At 40.6% G+C, this 21,664-nt stretch overlaps 1 pseudogene; it reads left to right on the forward strand.

The window, feature by feature from the left end:
• The first annotated feature begins 5,501 nt into the window (after positions 1 to 5,501).
• Positions 5,502 to 21,664, forward strand: part of LOC129011346 (serine/threonine-protein kinase RIO3-like) — a 78,675-nt pseudogene continuing 62,512 nt past the window's right edge.

Below are 21,664 nucleotides of genomic sequence, written 5' to 3' on the forward strand. Positions count from 1 at the left end.
GCACAATCCTCTTGACAGCTTCAAATCCTATTTCCAGTTTGATTTGACTTTGATACTGTATACCTAAAAGTGGGACATGACATTGTAGAAAGACTGTAGAGCTAGAGGCTCTGTTTTTGCACTTTTACTCACTAGAATAGATGCTTAATCTCTTTGAATCACAGGACTGTCCCTTGGAGAACAGACATAATGATTTCTGAGGATATGTTAGTGTGATATTCTATTCCCAGAAAGTTATTACACTAGTTATAATAATACCACCTGGAGCCCTCACTATTAATATTCAACTGTAAAACAGATGTATTATAATAGTAAAGCTATAAGTAACACAGACCATAGTAGCGTAGCAAAGTGGGTGGAACTTCTCAGTATCTTTGTCCTGGACACTTTGTTTTGAGTTGATCATGGAGGCTCTGGGTATTTTGTAGAAAACATGGTTTACCAAGAATCCAAATAATAAAATCCCTGCATGAGAGTAATATGAATTATATGTAATTTATATTACTAAATTATTACTGTATTACACATAAAGCACTATTTTAAACCTGAGTATAGTGGTATTAGAGTTCTGTTTTTCTTGAAACTTTCTATAAGAAAACCCCAAGATATTTTCATGATTCTGTTCACCAATTTGAACTTTTTTTTTAACAACCCCAGGCATCAGATCCCAAAAGCAAAGGAAAATTCAAAACTCATGCAATTCTGTGGTATAAAAATTAGACCTCGACAAGGGGTAGATTCAGATACCACTGCCATTGTTCCTCCTGGCATTTATTTGCCAGTGTAAAAGATCCCAAGGGGATCTAGGTGGACAGACTTTCTAAAATTAATGACAAGTTACCAATGTGACTGTTCTCTTAAAGAGAGTTACATGGAATAGGAAGTTTCAGCTATACAGAAAATGAAAGCAGTAAAGAAAGAGAAAAAGAGGAAATCCCACTAGAAGATTAGCCAAGAGTTGTTCTAATAGGCAGGAATGTCTTTGGGAAATTCGGGATTCTAGAGCTGAAGTCAAAGTATTCTGATTATGAGATAAAATGGAGAAAGTTGATTCCTTACTTTTGCCCATTCACTGACAGTATTATCCAGATAAGCCAAAGCTGAATCTTCAAGAGGGTCTACCATTTTGATTTCATACAAGGATTTCTTGACTAATACAAAGACTGTACCCATGCATGGAAATAAAGAAATGGAGCTCACATTTGTTAAACGGTTTTTGTCTGTCATCCTTAGACATTGTATATAGGCAATCTCATTTATTCCCCACACTGAACTTGTAAAACAAGTAATATTTAATGCATTTAATAATGGCTGAAAAACCAAGATTTAGAAAAATATATAACCATTAAGTAGCAGAATCAAAATTTTTCAGGCATAAAATTCCCATTTTTTTCCTGCTTGCCTTGTCACTTCCTGAAGCAGTTAGATTAAACTAAATCTAGGGTTTGGTGGGGCAGTGCAATTAACAATCAAGGGATCCAGGAAATGTAGCAGGTCTAGAGAATGTGTGTCCAAGGACAGTCAGCTGGACAAAAGACACCTTACTTCAGCAACACACATTTTTTTTGTAAAATTGTGTAATCCTTTTTCTGTTAGAAAAGATAAAAGATTTCTTCCTTTTCTGAGACCAAAGGTGAGCTATCTACAGGAAAGACAAGAGAAATAAGCCATTGTCTATACCCAGGACTCAATGCACTATCCACCTTAAGCTAAGAGAGATCATCTTCACGTTCTCTTGCAGTAAGACTTAAGGCCTCAGCAGGTGCAGAGAAGTTCCTCCTCCACTCCTATTCAGAGTATAAGAGATGAAGAAGAGCTCTTCATCATCCAAGGACAAGGATGTCTTCATAACATCTCCATCTTTAGTTGTACCCAGGGTCACCATGTTGAATTACTTCAGGTGAACCACTGACATTGTGGTCTCTGTGAATGGTGGCCTTGGAGCTGGGCAGTATGCAGCCTGCATTGCCAAAATTGGTGACCTGGAAGGACTCAAGGGCTGAGACTTATACCTGTATTTGAGGACTAAGCCATCTGACTTTCTGACAGAGAACACCCTCACATAGTCAATGTACCAGGACACAAATGAAAAGTGTTATGCAGATAGGCAAATAGAAACTACCGTAAAGATACAGCTTCCAATCACTGTTGGTAGGTTTTCTTGTCCTTTGTCTTGTATCACTCCTATCCTTCTGTAGTGTGATGGGTCCCCTACCAGGTTACTTAAGGGTACATGTCCACTCCTTGAACTCTGAAGGCCTGGGCAGTGGGCCAAGGACACGGGGCTCAGTCAAACAACAGGTGTCCCTGAGAACCCAAACATCCTGGGGTATAACTGGAAACATACCAAGTAAAACAGTCTCATCGCACATACACAGTCATCAAAGAGTCAGAAAATTAACTTAAAACAGTTTAGAGATGGGAGGTGGGGCAGATCTCCAAAGTCATCCTGCTGCCACCCAAGAATGTCCTGTATGTAAGTCCTGATAGACTCATTTACTCTCCAAGCTGGACTTGTATGAGTTGTCCTTTGGTCTCTCCAGGCCCCTTCCCAGTTTGGAGTGGGTATTAAAGTCCCAGGATTTTCTTATAATAATTGGCATCATGAACAGGACCCCAGAGATCAAACGATGAGTCAGGAAGGAGTATCTGCAGAGGGAACCCTGAGGTGATTGGCATCAACCATGCGGGGTGAAGTTGCCTGGCTGCTTGACCTTTGTGGGCTGCCATGTGAGTATGGGAATGTTCTGAAAGCACAGGCAGGGCCTGAACATGTACTACAGGATGCTAAGGTGTTAAAATACAATAAGGATGGCAAACACAGCGTTGTTGCAGCAGGCTGGCCATTGCTTTGGGTGAGGCTGGCTACTGAGAAATCATTAGAGCAGGAGAAGGAGATAGAAAAGTTAAAGGAGGAGCTGCACTTAGAGAGGGACAGCCGGGAGCAGTGGCTCACACCTGTAATCCCAGCGCTTTGGGAGGCTGACGCAGGTGGATCACTTGAGGTCAGGAGTTCAAGACCAGCCTGGCCAACATGGTGAAACCCTGTCACTACTAAAAATACAAAAAAATTAGCTGGGCTTGGTGGCAGGTACCTTTAATCCCAGCTACTTGGGAGGCTGAGGCAGGAGAATCACTTGAACCTGGGAGGCGGAGGTTGCAATGAGCGGATATTGCGCCACTGCACTCCAGCCTAGGCAACAGAGTGAGACTCTGTCTCAAAAATAAAAAGAAAAGAAAAGAAAAAAGAAAGGGACATGGGACATTCAAGTGTTTATGTGAGCTCTGGCTGGGGATTTGGCAAAGAAGCTAGATAAAAGGGTAAGAACTTCAGTGACTTACGTGTTTAAAAACGTGGAAAAGTTCAAAGCATGCCAGGCTTTCTAGGACTCCCACTGGATACATGTTATGGCCCATTCTTGTGCACATTTTAAAACCAATGGGCAAATTACAGCAAGAAAAGTTCAGAGCTCAAATGGTTAACCTGCAACTATAGAGTTAAATAGAGTCTTCTGAAGCTCTCTGTCTCTCTTTTCTTCCTGCTTTTAATCTGCTGTTATTAAGCTACCAGTGTTGAGATGAAACTCACTGTTTATGGTACTGCTAATTCAAAATCACTTGGAGGTTTTATTTTTCTTATACAGTTCAGACAGTTCTAAATAAAATGCGAACATTGGAAACTAACTTGAAACTAAATTTTAAAATAATAATAAGAAGAAGTTTTTAAAATCAGACTGCCAAAGAAACTGCTTTGCCCAAAATTTTGATCCACAGCTTTGCTTGGATTACCTATTGGGCAAATAAAGTTTAGCCATGTTAACAGGTCCCACTTTTTTCAGAAATACAATTTGGATTCATCTCTCTTTATAAGCTGCTAAGTTTATGATGCTGTCTCATGGCTAGAGTTCCAAGGTAAAAGCTATTGGATCTTTATTTGTCTGTGTGTATACATGTTTAGATATATTTATGTATGTTACATATACATGTTATATCTAATATGCAACCAAATTGGCTTATAAGTAAATGAGTACTCATAAATTAAGTCCAAATGCTTTTCAGATTCATGTGAATTTAGTAATCTTTAATAAATAAGCTGGCTTTAAAATTATTAGTAAAATAAAAATGGAAATGTCTTTGAAATTGTCAGTATATAATTTTGTCTGGGTTTGCTGATTAGATAAGTTCTATACTTGCTACTACTAGATGTTTTAAGATGGCAGGATTTGGCCGGGCACAGTGGCTGACGCCTGTCATCCCAGCACTCTGGGAGGCCGAGGCGGGCGGATCACGAGATCATGAGATCGAGACCATCCTGGCTAACATGGAGAAAACCATCTCTACTAAAAATACAAAAAATTAGCTGGGTGTGGTGGCATGCACCTGTAGTCCCAGCTACTTGGGAGGCTGAGGCAGGAGAATTGCTTGAATCCCGGAGGTGGAGGGTGCAGTGAACCGAAATCACACGACTGCACTCCAGCCTGGGCGACAGAGCAAGACTCCATCTCAAAAAAAACAAACAAACAAAAAAGGCAGGGTTTTATATAAACATTATGAGACTATACACCCAGCCAAAAGCAGGATCTTTTGTAATTTTTTAACAAGCAAGACCAGTTGAATACTGTTGGTTCAATAAAAACAGCTACATTTACTTACTTATGTGAACACCTGATATTCACAGGCTATGTAAATGGCTAACAGGGAAATAACTTGGAACAATGATTAGCTTTGTCTAATGTCTCGGTTCTCATGAGTAATATAGGGAAACTGCTAAAACTAAATAAATGTAAATGAGATGAATGCTTGTAGGTAAACTTTTTGTAAAGTTTAAATTTTTAAAATTATTTTAGACACTTACTGGATGGCTGGGTCATTTCCAATTAAAAAAGGGTTATAATATGGGGCAGTGGTTACACTTCTGAGACTGTTAATGGAAAATAAACATAATAAAATCTATAATGTGGGGAAAACATTGGTGGACCTCAGTGAGCTGGCAGAAACCTTCCACCCATTACACACCCTAATAAGGAAAGGTGAAAAATGGGACCAGACACAAATAGAGCAATAGCTATTGGCTGTATGTAGGGCATTACAACAAATGGAGGCCACCACGTGTCTCACTGCTCTCAGCTTCATGTATGGCATGCCAAGATGAATAGACAGTGATCAGGGCTCCTGTTTCACAGGCTATGGTACTCAACCTGGGCATCAGGAAAAACCATAGACTAGAGGTTCCAGTTACCATATAACCCAACAGGGGCAGACCTCATTTAAAAAAAAAATGCCCTGTTAAAAACCCAATTATGTGCACTGTCCCAGGATGGCTCTTTAAGATCTTAGACTAAGAATCTCCCTGAAGCCATACAAACTTTAAATAAGCCCCATGTACCACACAGGGCATCACTTCCTATAAATGATTGGCAAGGCCTATCAAACAGGCCCTACAAACTCTCAGGGTTACATCTGAGACACTGAGCCACGCTCCTGAAGCAGATGGCCAGACCATGCTCCTGAAAGCACCAGCGGGTCTGCCAAGCAACAATGGCTATGTGGACCTGAAGTCGAGCTTGAAAATACCTCCACGTTGGACTGGTTTTATGGCACTGGAGTGTACCATGAAGACTGCTGGAGGGGATATGGTCCCAGCTGGGCTCCTTGATGGAAATCCAAAAGCCTTATTATATCAACATGTGGCAGCACCAATACCTGCTGGAGCCATCATAGTGTGGGTACATAGACAGGGCCAGAAAATTACCAATTGGCTACTATGCCCCCTTCCAGGGAGGAAAGCCATGTGTGGTACTGTAAGTGAGACCTGAAGCCCATAGCAGCCTCCCTAATAGGACCAATGGGAGAAAACACAGAGGTAATAATGTTACAAAAAATGGATACACCCATGAGGGTCCCTGCTATATACCTGTGTTTATGCCCATAGGCTGTTATTCCTGCTATCCATGGCAGCTGGTAATATCTTCCTAGACTGGGCTGTGACTATAGCTGCAGTTAGCAACCAGTATGACTGCTGGTTATATGAATACCTACCCCTGTCAAATGGTAATAATATGCTTTGGAATATTCTGTCTTTCTCTTGGCAACACAGAGTGACTGGTTTAACAGCACCAATAAGGCAACCCAGGCTCACCGGGGGTGGCCTCCACCCAGAGGCCCAATCGCCAATGCTATGGAGATGCAACAACATGTGCCGTTATAGCCACTACCTGTTGTGCCTATTGGAGGATTTCTTGAGCCCAGGAGTTCAAGACCAGCCTGGATAACATAATGAGATCCCATCTCTACAAAAATAAAATAAAATAAAAATTAGCTGGATGATGTGCACCTTTAGTGCCAGCTGCTCCGGAGGCCGAGTTGGGAAGATCATTTCAGCCCAGGAGTTCAAGGCGACAGAGAGCTATGCTTATGCCACTGTACTTCAGCCTGGGTACAGAGTGAGAGGCACTGTTTCTAAAAAGTAAAAGGAGAAGAAATGAAAAGAGCAAAAAAGAAAGTAATGTCACAGATGCTTTAAATCATTTGTCAGTTCAGATCCATAATACAACCTAATTAGGTTGCTCTGACTCATTCTCAAATTGGTTATATACCTTATCTACTCATTGGAGTTATATTCTACTGTGTATACGGTAGATGTGGTCTAATGCACAAGCCATGGCTATGCATTGTAGGCCCATATAATTCTTCCCCTCATATCCCACTAGGAGACTCATACACAAGATTGGTAGAAAGAACGTAAGAGCTGGGAGATAGGATAGATTGATGGATTGTAGTATGACGGGTTCCCCACCAGGATACTTAAGTGTGTTTGTCTGCTGTTTGAACCCTGAAGGCTTGGCATTGGGCCAAGGCCATGGTGCCCAGCTGAGGAGCAGGTGTCCCTGAGAACCCAAATATCCGGAGGCATAGCTGGGAACATATTAAGGAAAACAGTCTTACTGCTCTCATACACAGTAGGCAAAGAGCCAGAAAATTAACTTTAAAGCAGCTTAGAGATGGGAGACAGGGCAGATCTCTGGAGTTGTCCTGCTGCCACCCTGCCTATAAGTCCTAATAAACTCATCTAATTACCAAGTTGGACTTGTCCAAGGCATTCTTTCGTCTCTTGGCTTCTTCACAGTTTGGACGGGGTGGGGGACATTACAGTCCCAGGCTTTTCTCATAATACCTTCAAAAGGAGCTACTCAATCTTCATCACTTTCATAAGAATCCACATGTTGCCACAAGATTGACTTTGTCTTCTCAACAGAGAAAAAATAAGTGAGCAAGTATGAGCTCTTACAGCTTCCGAGTCTCCCATTTTTTGGTCATCTAAAAGGTCTTCAATGCTGGGGAGGTCTTATCATTTCCAAAGCTAAATCTTGCACCTGGCTCTTAACCCAATTTTTCACTTCTCCCACTCTCAGAACTCATTTATTAATATGCCATTTCTCCCCTTATTTAGGCCCTGATCAATTTCCATATAAATATGCCATGGCCTACACATAAACTCTCAACTGCCAGATTTTCTCTTTTCCTGTTTACATTCCTGCCCTGCATTATAATTATCTTTCTAAAATAATTGTTTAAATTCTCATATCAACTCTTCAAAGCCTAGTGTTTGATTCAAGACCCTTTACAAATTATTAACATCATTTTAGCCTTTCCTCCCATCATGTTTTATTATTATCTTGACACTATGGCCATACCTTTGCACAGAAGCATGAAACAGCAGAACATCATCAGAAAGTGGCATAGTTTGTCTTGAGGGTAGGTACTGTGTAATATTTCTTTCAAATTTCTAGTGCTATCACATCCTTGAGTAGATTATAGACAATCAAGAAATATTAATTAAATAAGTTTCACACCGTTCTCCAAACATAGCTCCCTACTTCCAGTTTTCTTTCTCTCTCTGCCATCAGGACCGATTTCTAAGACTATTCCTGTCACTTCCTATTTATAAACCTTCAATTGGGCTTCATCACATATGTAATAACCAGAAACCTTTCCATCTTGGTATCCGAGGTAGCCATGATTTCCTTTCTCTATGTATCCAGTCCTTTACTCGTATTTAATCAGCCCTGTCCCTCCTGATAGCACACATTATGAATTATACTCTAGTGGCTTCCTGAGCACTTTAAACTTTTCATTTCTGCCTTTATATAAACTATGATCCCATCTCAGATTGCCATTTTCATCCATCTCCACCTGTTGTAGTCCTAATCCTCCTGAAAGGCCCAGTTCAAATCCCCCTTCATCTAAGAAGCTGACCCAGATTTCCCTATGCAGAACTAAACTCCGTCAATCCACGCTGGCTGTCACAGCCTTTTATCTGTAACATTTCTACTGCAATGAGCAATTTGTATTTTGACTTAGAATTAATTTATGCCTGTCTCTCACACTAAAATGTAAATTACTTGTTTGCATAAACCATATCTTATTTATATATACCTCAAAGCACCAAATACAACACTATAAGCATAACAGTTTCTCAACAAGTATTTGTTGGTTTGAATCAAAGAGAAATATTAAACTTATTATCAAAGCAGCATTGTTGGTGAGAAGAAAATCATGTATGTGTTTTATTGCCTTAATAAATTTGTGGGATTCTCCAAAGCATGAGGTTAATGATACAGCACAAAAATAAAAACAGGTAACCTTAATTTTGTGATAGTTTACAAAAATCAAGTCACGAAAATTTGAATTTGAGGCCAGGTATGATGGCTCATGCCTGTAATCCCAGTGCTTTGGGAGGCCAAGGCAGGAGGATCACTTGAGTGCAGGAGTCCAAGAGCAGCCTGGACAACAGAGTTAGATCCCATGTCTAAAAAAATTTTTAAATTATCTGGGCCTGGAGCCAAATGCCTGCAGTCCCAGCTGCTTGGGAGGCTGAGTTGGAAGGATCACTTCAGCCCAGGAGTTTGAGGCTGCAGTGAGCTACCATCACGCTGTGCCACTGTACTCCATCCTGGGTGACAGAGCGAGACCCTGTCTGTTAAAAATAACAACAACAACTTGAATCTGCTTGAATTTGAATGACTCAAGAGGCACTTTATTTCATTAGTATGAATAAAAGCATCAGAGATTCATTATCTATTTGCAGTATGATTCTTACCACTTTCATTGGTTAGTGATCACAACCCAGTATATTCTGTCACTCACATTAGAAAATGGGTTGACATGACTTCTTCAAACACAAATTTTACACAATACAAAGGAAAAAAATGGTGTTTAACAGGCATGCATGTCCATTCTTAGAACTTACTCTTTCATTCACTCATCTAGTTGTCCATTCAAAAGTAACACTATTAAGGATAAATGAAAATATTCTTGCATCATTCTGTCCATTTTCATGTCCTCAGCTACAAATCATTCTTTTGACTTTACTGAAGTATATAAGACTCTGTCAGCTGGGCATGGTGGCTCATGCCTGTAATCCCAGCACTTTTGGAGGCCGAGGTGGGCAGATCATGAGGTGAGGAGTTTGAGACCAGCCTGACCAACATAGTGAAACCCAGTCTCTACTAAAAATACAAAAATTAGTTGTGCATGGTGGCACACACCTGTAATCCCAGCTACTCAGGAGGCTGAGGCAAGAGATGAACTCAGGAGGCGGAGGTTGCAGTGAGCCAAGGTCGCACCACTGCACTCCAGCCTGGGAGACAGAGCAAGACACCATCTCAATAAACAAAACAAAACAAAAACCTCTGTATTATCAGGTAGGAGAGGGATTCTCCTGTTCTTTGAAGAATTTATCTGCCATGTTGTGAGTGAACCATGTGGCTAAGACCTGAGTGTGGCCTCCAGGAGCTGAGGGTGTTCCTCTGCTAACAAGTAGTAAGAAAGCAGGGAACTCAGACCTATCACCATAAGGAGGTAACTTCTGCCAACAACACATATGTGCATAGAAGAGGACCCTGAGCTCCAAAGGAGAAAATGGTCTGGGTGGCATCTTCATTTCAGCCTGAGGAGACCCTGAGTGAGAACCAACTATACTATGCCCGTTTGACTTACAGAAACAATGCAGTAACAAATGTGTGCTGTTTCCAGCTGCCAGTTTATGATGATCAGTTACACAGCATAGAAAACTAACACTGGGGCCAGGATACTAATACTTACCAGTTTAGTCAGGCAACTATGATGAGTTAGGTACTGTGTTAGACACTGAACACATAGTATCTTATTTAATCATCACAACAGCTCTCTGAAGTAGATTGGAGTGTCCCCAGTATGTGGAGTAGGTAAATAGGTATTTCTCATTTTATAAATGAGAAAACTGAGATGAGAAAGGCCAAGTGATGCAAAAGTGACACATAGGAAGCAATTAGGCTGAGTAAAATATATTTGCTGTATGTCAAATCTAATGTTATTTCTGAAGTTCTACAGTCACATGAAAACGCAACAAGTCAGCAGTATAAAGTAGTACCAGATGAATCAACCAATTAGCGTTAGAGGAAGTAGTGGGAAGAAATGTGAGGTACCACATCAGGCTGGGATGTCTGGGAAATCTGATGGAAGAAGTGAGGTTTCAAATGAGCCTTAAAGCTGGATATAATTTTCCAAAGGGAAAGGGAGGATGAATACAGTAGTTCAGTCAGGGGAAATGGCAGGTGTCGAGCGCTAGTTTACAATGTAAACATGTTTAGAGAATAGCATTAGCAATTGCAATGGCAAGCATTGGGAGATGGGCAAGAAAAGTTAGATTTAGCCAAGTACATGGCATGACCATGAAAGTATTTTGGCCCTTGAAATACTTTGAGGGAGGTATAGGGTGAAAATAATCTTTTCATACACTGTATATTAATATAATAAGGTCAGAGAAATGGTATTATCTTAGTAGCTAATACCTTACATTTACCTGTTGGAAATGAATAAAATATATGTTTTGGGGAAAATATTCAGGTAAACAGTTGGTGAAATGTATGGGTCCTAAGTGGCTGGTATCAGCTGATACCAAGTATTAAGAAAAGAGGGAGAAAATATTTTGCATAAGGCAAGTGGGGAATTTTTTGCTTGGCTCAATGAAGAAAGAGGAGCAAAGAAAAACATGAAAAAGCACGAAGGAGAAGCATGGGCTATGGCTTGAATGTTTGTCTTCTCCAAAAGTCATGTAGAAATTTGGTTGCTGTGTAACACTGTTAAAAGGTGAGATCAGCCAGGCACGGTGGCTCATGCCTATAATCCCAGCACTTTGGGAGGCCAAGGCGGGTGGATCACATGAGGTCAGGAGTTCGAGACCAGCCTGGCCAACATGGCAAAACCCCATCTCTACTAAAAATACAAATCTAATTGGCTGGGTGTGGTGGCAGTCGCCTGTAACCCCAGCTACTTGGGAGGCTGAGGCAGGAGAATCGCTTGAACCTGGGAGACGGAGGTTGCAGTGAGCCAAGATTAGGCCACTGCACTCCAGCCTGGGTGACAGAGCAAGACTCCATCTCCAAAAAAAAAAAAAGGGGGTGAGATCTTTGGGAGATGATAGGGCCATGAGGACTCCACCTTCATGAGTGGTTTAATGTCATTATAAAAGCACAAATTTGGCCCCCTCTTGCTCATTTTGCCCTTCTACATGGCAGAAGGCAGAAGGATCCAGTGTTCCTCCCCTCTGATGAATGTAGCAAGAAGTTTCTCACCAGAAGTTGGCACCTTTATCTTGGATTTTCCAGCCTCCAGAACTGTGAGAAAATTAATTTCTGGTTTTTGTAAATTATTCAGCTTCAGTTATTCCATTATAGCAGCACAAATGTACTAAGACAACAGGGACCAGCAGGATGAATGAAGGAAATAACAGTTCAAGTGATTGAAATGAATCCCCATATTTAATGCCTCATCATACCCAAAGCCCACTGAGATGACAAGAATACAGAGAGGACTGAGATGTTAGCATATTATTCAATTACAGAAAGTGGATTGGTTGTGGAATGTACGGATTAACAATGTAGAGCACATAACCCTCAGTCTGGCACACCGGCGGAGGCTAAAGAAGCTGAAAGGTGTTCTGCCCAGGGTGCAGAGGCTCCATGTCAAGAGTTGGCAGGTATGGAAAGCAAGAGGGTTGAGACAGAAACCGGGGTAATTAATTAAGCGACTATTTTTAGGACTAACTGCAGGGGTTACATGAGCTCCCTCCCCTCCAAAAACAAATCATTAGGAAAATCTCAAGACAATTAAACACTTTCTGAAGTACGGGTAGAATTAGGGCTCAGCCATCAACCTAAAGTGAAGGCTATAGTTGCCCTGTCCTATCCACTCATCCTTTTCATTCAAAAATGTGGCATATGAGGGCAGGGAACTCATATGAGCTACATAACTAATCAATGGAGTCTTCTATTCTTTTTTTTTTTCTGGAGACGGAGTCTCCGTCTGTCACCCAGGCTGGAGTGCAGTGGCAAGATCTAGGCTCACCACAAGCTCCGCCTCCCAGGTTCACGCCATTCTGCTGCCTCAGCCTCCCAAGTAGCTGGGACTACTGGCGCCTGCCACAATGCCCGGCTAATTTTTTGTATTTTTAGTAGAGACGGGGTTTCACCGTGTTAGCCAGGATGGTCTCACTCTTCTGATCTCGTGATCCGCCCGCCTGGGCCTGCCAAAGTGCTGGGATTACAGGCGTGAGCCACCGTGCCTGGCCTATTCATTTTTACATATAGAAAACCAACAATCACCAGACATTAGAGAAAAATTAATAGCCTCAAAACGAACAAAGGACTCAAAGAACAATTCACTCTAGAAATAACTAAAAGATAAGAGATTTTAATAAACACCTGTAATAAATTTAGTGAGACCCAAGAATATATTAGATCTCTAAAATAAAATAGGTTGCTGCAGAAAAAGCTTTCAGGAAAATAATAGTGTTTTTAGAAAATAAGAAAGAAACACTGGACCTCTGTTCCTGCTTAGGATATTGAAAGCTACTAGAAAGTAGCGGTCTCATCCTAATGACAAGAACAAAATCTTTTCTTTTCCTGGTCTATCAGAGAGCTGAGATCACAAGGCAATTTGTGAACTGAAATCCCAACAGTGTCAAGCCTTTCCAAGGAGAGATGGACGCACAAACTCTTTCCTTTTGCCCAGAACAGAGACACAAAGAGCTGACCACCATAGAAGCAGGTGAGAAAAAAACAATCACAGTGTTAACAAGTGCTTTGAGGCAGAAGCCCTCTGACCCTGGGGAGGATCAGGAAACCCACCCCTGCTGACTATGCTCTGTTGTAAGAGGGGAGGTTGCAGCTACTGGGGAGGGGCAGGAATGCTAAAGGAACACAGCCCTGAGGATCAGCTCGGCTCCTAGAACCTGCCTAAGGCAGAGGCAGGAGCAGGAAATTGAGAATGCCTCCTACCAAGCCCTGGCAGCCTGGAGGAAGCAGGAATGCAGAGAGAGATCCTCTCTGTAGCACAGGTTGGTAAACCTGCAGAAAGCTGCCACTGGAGTGGGAACACTAAGAGAAACCTCTGGCAATTAAGGCCTGATGCTAAGCATAAGGTAGCAACAGAAGGAATTTGAAATCTGTGTTATCCTGTAGGTCTCTTCAAAATGTAGAGCAAAAATACAAAAGAGAACATACGAGAGAAAAGTTATGAGATATGAAGAATCAGTTCACAAGTTTCAATCTCTATCAAAGAAGAATTCTTGAAAAAAAGAGAATGGAGGCATAATTAAAGAAATAATAGAAGATGATTTCCCAGAGCGGAAGAAAATCACAGAACTTTATAGACAGGACCCTTTCAATGCCCAGAAAGGAAAGTGAACCAAGAGCCCAACCTACATAGAACTTTGTAAAATATTAGAATACTAAGGATGACGGAAAGACCCTGAAAATTTCCAGAGAGAAAATGAGGTCACCCACAAGGGAACAAGAATCAAATGGACTTTAGAATTTAATCAGCAATATTGAATGTCAGAGAACAGTGAAGCAAGATGTTAGCATGTTGAAAATTAGTCTGAACTACTAATTCTTGTCAATCAAACCAATCAAGTGTGACTTGAAAGAAAACCAACAAGACAGGCTCAAATATGGCAGACCTGAGTTTATGGCCTGCCAGGTTTTCACTATAAATGAGTGCCGTGTACATTAGCAGGGTGCTGCCAAATCAAGAATCACATAGTTCTAGTTCTGTCCACTAGTAGGAGTTGCTTTGTCAATTTTCCTCTACGGCCCCCTCTGCAGTGGGTATGGGTTCTGTGCCCTTCATAGGACCCTCAGCTTTGAAAATTCACTTCCTCCTCATGAAAGTTTAGGGACCTTGGTGTTGTTTTAGATGAGGGTTTCTCAACCTGGGCTTCATATTTTTGGACTGCATAATTCTTTGTTATGTGGGGCTGTCCTATACATTGTAGGATATTTAGCAGCATCCCTGACCTCTGCTCCCCAAAAGCTAGTAGCATTCCCCCAGTTATAACTTTCAAATGTCTCATGGAAGGCAAAATCATCTCTGGTTTAGAACCACTGTTTTAGGGGATTAATAGCCTTTACCATAGGGTTAGTGGTTTCTTTGGCAATAAAATTTCTTGCAAAAATATGTAAACTATCAATCTATTTGTTATCAATCATGTTTGGACACCAGTAACTACATCCAAAGATTATTCCTAGACATAATATTCAAGCTTGATTTCTTGGCTACTCTGAGTCCATCAAGCTTGAATGGGAGGATAACACCTGCCTCCTTACAAGCTACAGTGGATTAAGCACTCTTTAACTTTTATTTCCTAGAGTTTGTATTCTAGAAAATAATTGGCTTTTCCATTTCTACGTGACATCCAATTCTGGATTATATTTCATTTCATTTCTGCTTGCAAATCAGCCAATTCTTACCTAAACTCATCTCCTTCTTATAATATCTTAGCCAATAATAGACAACACATATTTACTCTGACTCCTCCCAGCCACTTCCTGGGAAGTTCAGGCTCAGCTAGCATATGGTCTCCTTGAAGTGGTCATAACTAACAGTTTACCATAGGAGCTACCACTGCATAGCAGGTCTTCATAGGGTTCTAGCCTTTGATATGATTTCTTTCAGTCTTCTATCCAACAGCTATGCCATGTTTTAGGTTTTGCATTTCTGCAATAGCCCACTTCAAGATATCAGTTTCTACATTAGTCAGGATAGGCTAAAGGCTCTAACAAATAGTCGGCAAATCCTGGTGGCCCAGCACAATATACATCTATTTCTTGCTCCCATCATATGCCTATGTGGGTTGGTGTATATGGGATGTATGTTCCACTCTGTCATTCAGGCACCAGGATTCTTCCATCCTGTGGCTTTGCTGTCTCCTGGGGACATTCTTCAGTTGGTGGACAGAGAAAGAGAAAGATGATTACACATGGGAGAGGCCTATACACCCAGCATGGAGGCTTGCATATTACTTTCATCAGTTGTATTAGCACGAGATGTCCGTCTAACTGCAAGGAGCCTGGAGACATCTTCCTTATGTGCTAAAGAAGATGAAAAAGTAAATATTGGCAAGCACTAGAAGTTTCTGACACTAAGTCCAAGTAAGATAGAAATTCAGAAGGCTCCATGAGGAATACATTTTAAGAGAGTTAAGTGGATTTCAACTCAACAAACTGATGGGAATCTGAAAATTTTACTAATATAGTTCTAAAAGTATACATACATTTTTTTTCTCAGCAAGAAAAAATAATGTAACAATGACACATAAATAAAATGACCTAGGGAAAAAGAGCATAATAATAAAACTAGGAACTCAAGGAGGAGAAAAAACTGTACAAATTGGTTCTTTCCAAGAATAAAACAAATTATAATCTGCATGATTTTGAGGAGTTGACGAGGCAAACAAAAAAGAAAAAGTTCAACTTGACACATGAAACATGGCCTTCATGTAGACCAAGTTGCAAAATTGGACCAAGTTACATTCTCCTCTTCATAAGTCCTAAATCTCACCAGTCAGTGAATAATACTTACATAATAATCATATGACAAATAAAAATCATCATGTTTTAAAATATTTAGACTTGATCTATAGAAAAATAAAGAAAATTCCATTGTAGTTATAGAATAGAATCTAAAGATTTTTATATTTTGACAATGTAAAATGATATTCTATATATGAATATGGAAAACCTCATGAACATAGGTCCAGAAGTATTCAAAAATAATGAATATCCTAGTATTTGGACACAGGAGAAACTACTACAGTTCGGACTAGAAGAGAGAAACAGAGCCACTGGTACCTGCTCTAAACAATGTCACTCTCATTTGCTGTTATACTGCTATGAATATTATTATGTCTAGAAAAGTTACCCAAATACATTTTCCTTCAAATCCATTTTTCTTGTTTATCAATAATTATCTGCTTTTACTTGAAGTTAGCAAATCCCCGACTATTGTGAAAAGTATGCAATTTTTCCACCAATTACAGCTTTGTGTGAAAATGGAGCTAGTGACTAGGAGATAGTAATAGCATTGGATTAGAACTGCCTTTTTGAAAGCTTCACTCTGTAGGGCTCCTTCTGTAGTTCAGGTAATGTATCCTAGTTATTTGGGGTCTGAGGCTTATCAAAAGAGACAGAATTAATCATGCTGGGTTGTGCGATATGTTTTGGAGAATGGACATGACTCCTCTAAAATGAAAAAGGCAAAATAATTTTCTATGAGCTTTTGAATCCTAAGGTTACCCTCCTGTTCCCCCTATCGTCCATCTCCAGATTAAAGCTTGGAACAATCACTAGATTTTAAAGTGAGGGGGGAAGAGGGGGAGACTGTCTGCACCTGGAAACCATTTTCTTGATTTGTGCTGGCTGGAGTCCTGGAGATATAACAGCAAGAATGCCTCTCTGGGATTTCTTTGAAATCTGGGCAGGATGATTTGTCTGAAGGGAGGAATTGGGGGATGAAGGGTGGGGAAAAATTCATTCCTGGTTGCCACATTGTTATTCTGCAGTGAAGGAGCTTGGCCTGACTTGGGTTGGAGTTGAAAGAAAATCAACAAGGCAGCCTCAAGCATGCAGGAATGTGCTGCCCTGAACTTGCCAATTTTTTAAACATAACTGAGTATTGTCTCCACTGTAGGGGGCTGCCAACATCAACCTCACATGGTTCCATACTGAAGATCTTTCCAATAGCTGTGCAAATTACAATGTATTTTTATCTGCTTTAGTACATTCAAAGGATGACAAATAATTATCTCTGCTTACATTACCTGGAAATGCACAGTAATAAATTTGCTTTGGAAGCTCCCTTTGTTGTGTCATCAAGCATTCACATACTTAGAAGATGCTTTTGTTCCTCCTATGTGTACAAACAGTAAGCTCCAAAATGTGAAATATACTTTGCCCAAAAAGAAAGGCAAAAAAAGATGCAACAGGATGAAACCAGTATTCTTAATTTACATGATTGTTTCTCATACACGTTTATGCAATGTTCAGCATTAATGAACTTCTACCTCTATGTTGCTGTCCTCGTGCAGTACAAAGCTATGCAGCTAACTTTTGAAGGCACTGACTACAGTAAGAGTAACAACAGCTTACGAGTGTCTACTATGTGCCAGGAACTTTATACAAATTATTTCTAATCTTCATAATACTGCTCAGGACAGTGACTATTATCTGTAATTTAATGATGAGAAAAGTGATGCCAGAACAAGCTAAAGGACTTCCTTCCCCAAGGCCGTGAAGGTAGTAAATGTTTGCTCCTAGATTTGTCCTGTGGGCATTGAGACATCAGAGCTCATGCTCTTCAGAGCACGCCTGTTTATTACGCATTATTTTTACAAACCTATCTTCTTTGTTTCTCTGGGCGACATTTGGTCTTAAATATTATTGTTACTATTCTCATACAAAACAGGTAATACAGCCCGATGTTTGAATCCAGAAGACCTGGGTTTGAATTTTGTTTTTCTTGTGGTTTTTTTTTTGTTTTTGTTTTTGTTTTGAGACAGGGTCTCACTATTTTGCCCAAGCTGGAGTGCAATGGCATGATCACAGCTCGTTGCAGCCTTGACCTCCAGGCTCAGGTGATCCTCCCACATCAGCCTCCCGAGTAGCTGGGACTGCAGGCATTCATCACCACACCCAACTAAATTTTTGTATTTTTTATAGAGATGGGATTTTGCCATGTTGCCCAGGCTGCTCTGGAACTCCTGGGCTCAAGGAATCTGCCTACCTTGGCCTCCCAAACTGCTGGATTACAGGCATGAGCCACTGTGCCTGGCCAAGTTTGAAGTTTGACTCCACCACTTATGAATTTGTAACCTTGGACAAGACTCTTAATTTACAGGATATCAAATTTCTCCATTTGAAAAAATGGATATAATAAACATGCCTATGCTCTAGGGCCATTGTTTGAATTACAATACAGTAAGAAATTTCAATTACTCTACTCATGTTAATTAGTACTTCTATAAACTTAGAAAGGAAAATTATACCCAAAGAAGTATAACAAAGTAAATATAAGTCAAGTCTTTTTTGGATTATCTCTTCCTTATGCGTATACATATCTGTTCCCTATACATACACCAATATGTAAGAGTCTGTACATAATTTTATTCTATTTTCTCTGAAATATGGTTCAGTATTTGCCAATCAGCAAAACTCCACTTTTATCACCCGAGAGACTTTTTTTTAATAGAAAAGACTTTTGTAGAGATGAGGGTCTCACTCTCCTATGCCCAGGCTGGTCTTGAACTGCTGGACTCAAGAGATCCTCCCACCATGGCCTCCAAAAATGCTGGAATTACAACCAGCCACCTTGTTATGGAGAGACTTTTATCTCCATAACAAGGCAACCTTTGCTCACCGTACATTTTCTCACCCAAACCTCCCGTAACTTGCCTCCACTCCCCTAGAAGCCCAAAACCTCTATTCCTTTCAGTAGCTTGGGATGGTGTATAAGCCTCTGTCTTCTGGCTGTTTCTTTGGGTCTCATATTTCTGTGGAACCCTCACGTATAGACACCTAATTAAAATTTTTTTCTTCCCGTCAATATGTCTTATGTCAATTTAATTTGTAGACTAGCCAAAGAACCTAGAAGGGTGAAAGGAAGCTAATTTTCCTCCCTTACACATTTATTCATTCAAATATTTATTGAGCAGCCACTATGTACTAAACATAATGCTAGCCACACAGAAGATGGAGATTCTGTCCTCAAGAAGACCATCTTCTGGTAGATAAAAAAAAAAAAAAAAAAAAGGAAACCAGCTGTGACATATACTGTGATGGGGTCTGAACAATGTACTGCCTTAGTGCTAAACAGACTGGCTGACTCTGAAAAGATGATACTCAAAATGAGATTTTTATGGATGAGTGGAAGTAAATCAGGCAGAAGAAGGTGAAGGAGAGGCAGAGGGCATCACGGAAAGAGACAGTAGTGTGTGCAAAGGCGCGTACCATTAAAATGCACTACACTCTCCATAAACTGCAAGTTGTTCAGGCTGGCGTGAATGCAGGGAGCACTGGCAAGTGACAGGAAGTCCAAAGAGGTAAGCCCAAGAGCCAAGGGACCCAAATTGTCACATGTGAATTCAGATGTTGGTAAAAGCCCACAGATGATACTATTATTTTCAAGAGAGTATAGGAGAGAAAGGGTATGTTTGGAGATTACTGAGTATTCTAATTAAGGAATCACTGTAATTTGGAGAGCATCAGATGGAGAACAGCTAAATGTCAGAAACCTTACATAATAAGGCCTTGCAGGGCTTAGTAAAGTGGAAATAAATAAACGGTAGAAAATATTGGACATAGTGGGTTACATACATGTTGATTTAAAGTGTGAGAGCAAATTTTTCTTACTGAATGGACAATATTGTAGATTAGGCTAGCTAGCAGGAAGGAGTTTTGCTAAACGCTTATGCAATTTTTATGAGATAAGCTCTTCTAAGTTGACTGATGTTGCCTTGGCTTGCCTAAATTATGAAATAAATACTGCAGAAGATGAGCAAAGGAGAAGAGTGACAAGAAATTGCCTTTTTCAAGATATTTATACTCTGTTGCACCTATCTAGTTGAAACATGTGATTCCTCAAAGCTTGGGTATATAGAACATCTTCCTAAAAGTATGGGAAGACTTGCTTTACCCAGAATAAATGTTCATTGTAAAAAACCTGTCCTATAGGAGTACTGTAATTAAAAGAAATCATTCTTCTGAAACTTTTTAGAATTCAGATGTGTCTTTAAGTCTGTTAGGCTTCTGCCCACTAGGAGACGTTAGTGTGGGGAATGGGTAACATTTTGGAAAGAATGAATCTGAAGGAGACACTCTAGCCCTGTTCAATATTAACATTATAGTCTGTAGTCTAAAAGCAAAGTAGAGGGATATGTCTCATTTAGATGGTCTTTCAATCCAGACCCTATGGACTCCTGATGAAATCTGAAGTTACAGTGAGGATGCCATTACTAAAAGTAAAAATGAGAAGAACTGTTTCCATAAACATCATCTTAAGGCTTTGGGAACACAGGTGGCACTGATTTGGCACTTAAAAGACAAGTAAGCTGACATTTAGAATGCCCACCATATGCCATGCACTGTTTCAAGCATATTTTAAATTATTAAATTAAAGTCTATGAGATGGGTTTTTATTCACATTTAGAGTAAATTGCAATATAGAGAGGTTAAGAAACTTGTTCAAGTTCAGATGGCAAGTTAGTAGGAAAACTGAGATATGAACCTAGTTACTCTGCCTCCAAAGTTCATGCTGTTAAACCATAATGCAACTTGAAGGTGATGGGGAGAGGGGATCTTCTTGGGTGAGACACCCTTCAAGGGTCCTAGGGCATTGTCATGATTAACAGCATTTGCAGTTTTGTACCACGTGCAGGCTTTGGCCCAAGGAAAGGCTTGGTACTGGAGGGCCTGGAGAGCACATGACCTGACAGCCATCGACCTGGGCAAGGAACAGTGGCACTGGAGTGGGAGGTTGGGGGAAACTGGGGGAGTCAGAGGAGTTGTCACAGACAAAAACAATGGAAGCTGGAAAAGGAGGGAAGGAAAATCAGGCATATCATGTAGTAGTTGAGAACAGCATTCATGAGCCCACGTGAGGCTTCTTCCTTCACCCCAAGACAGTCCCTGAGATATGGGGGAGATTGAATGGAAGGGGGCAGTCTCCCTATGGAGGAGAGACAAAAGCCAGAAGAGCGCTGTTCATGAAAGTGATGTGACTGGTTTTTTTTTTTTTTTGGTGTGACCTGAGAAACATAGGATGCCTTTGTAATTATTAACTGCAACTTTTAGTAGTATCCAAAAAGTCCCAAATGCTTTCATGTAGCTAATTTCAATTGTAAAACAATGGTAAGCAATGGAGTGAAGCTGTGAGACAATTCAACATAGTATTGCCAGTAGAACTAGCAAAGGATTTGGTTTAAAAGACTCCAACTTGGCTGGGTGCGGTGGCTCATGCCTGTAATCCCAGCACTTTGGGAGGCCGAGGTGGGTGGATCATGAGGTCAGGAGTTCGAGATCAGCCTGACCAACATGGTGAAACCCCATCTCTACTAAAAATACAAAAATTAGCCAGGTGTGGTGGTACACACCTGTAATCCCAGCTACTCAGGAGGCTGAGGCAGGAGAATCACTTGAATCTGGGAGGCAGAGGTTGCAGTGAGCCGAGATCGCGCCACTGTACTCCAGCCTGGGAGACAGAGCAAGACTGCATCTCAAAAAAAAAAAGAGACTCCAGTTTAGTCAGTAGCTCTCACAAGTCCCAAACTTCTTTATATCTCCATTTTTTA

This window comes from Pongo pygmaeus, chromosome 14 (genome assembly GCF_028885625.2).
Source record: "Pongo pygmaeus isolate AG05252 chromosome 14, NHGRI_mPonPyg2-v2.0_pri, whole genome shotgun sequence".
In the NCBI taxonomy this organism is placed as follows: domain Eukaryota; kingdom Metazoa; phylum Chordata; class Mammalia; order Primates; family Hominidae; genus Pongo; species Pongo pygmaeus.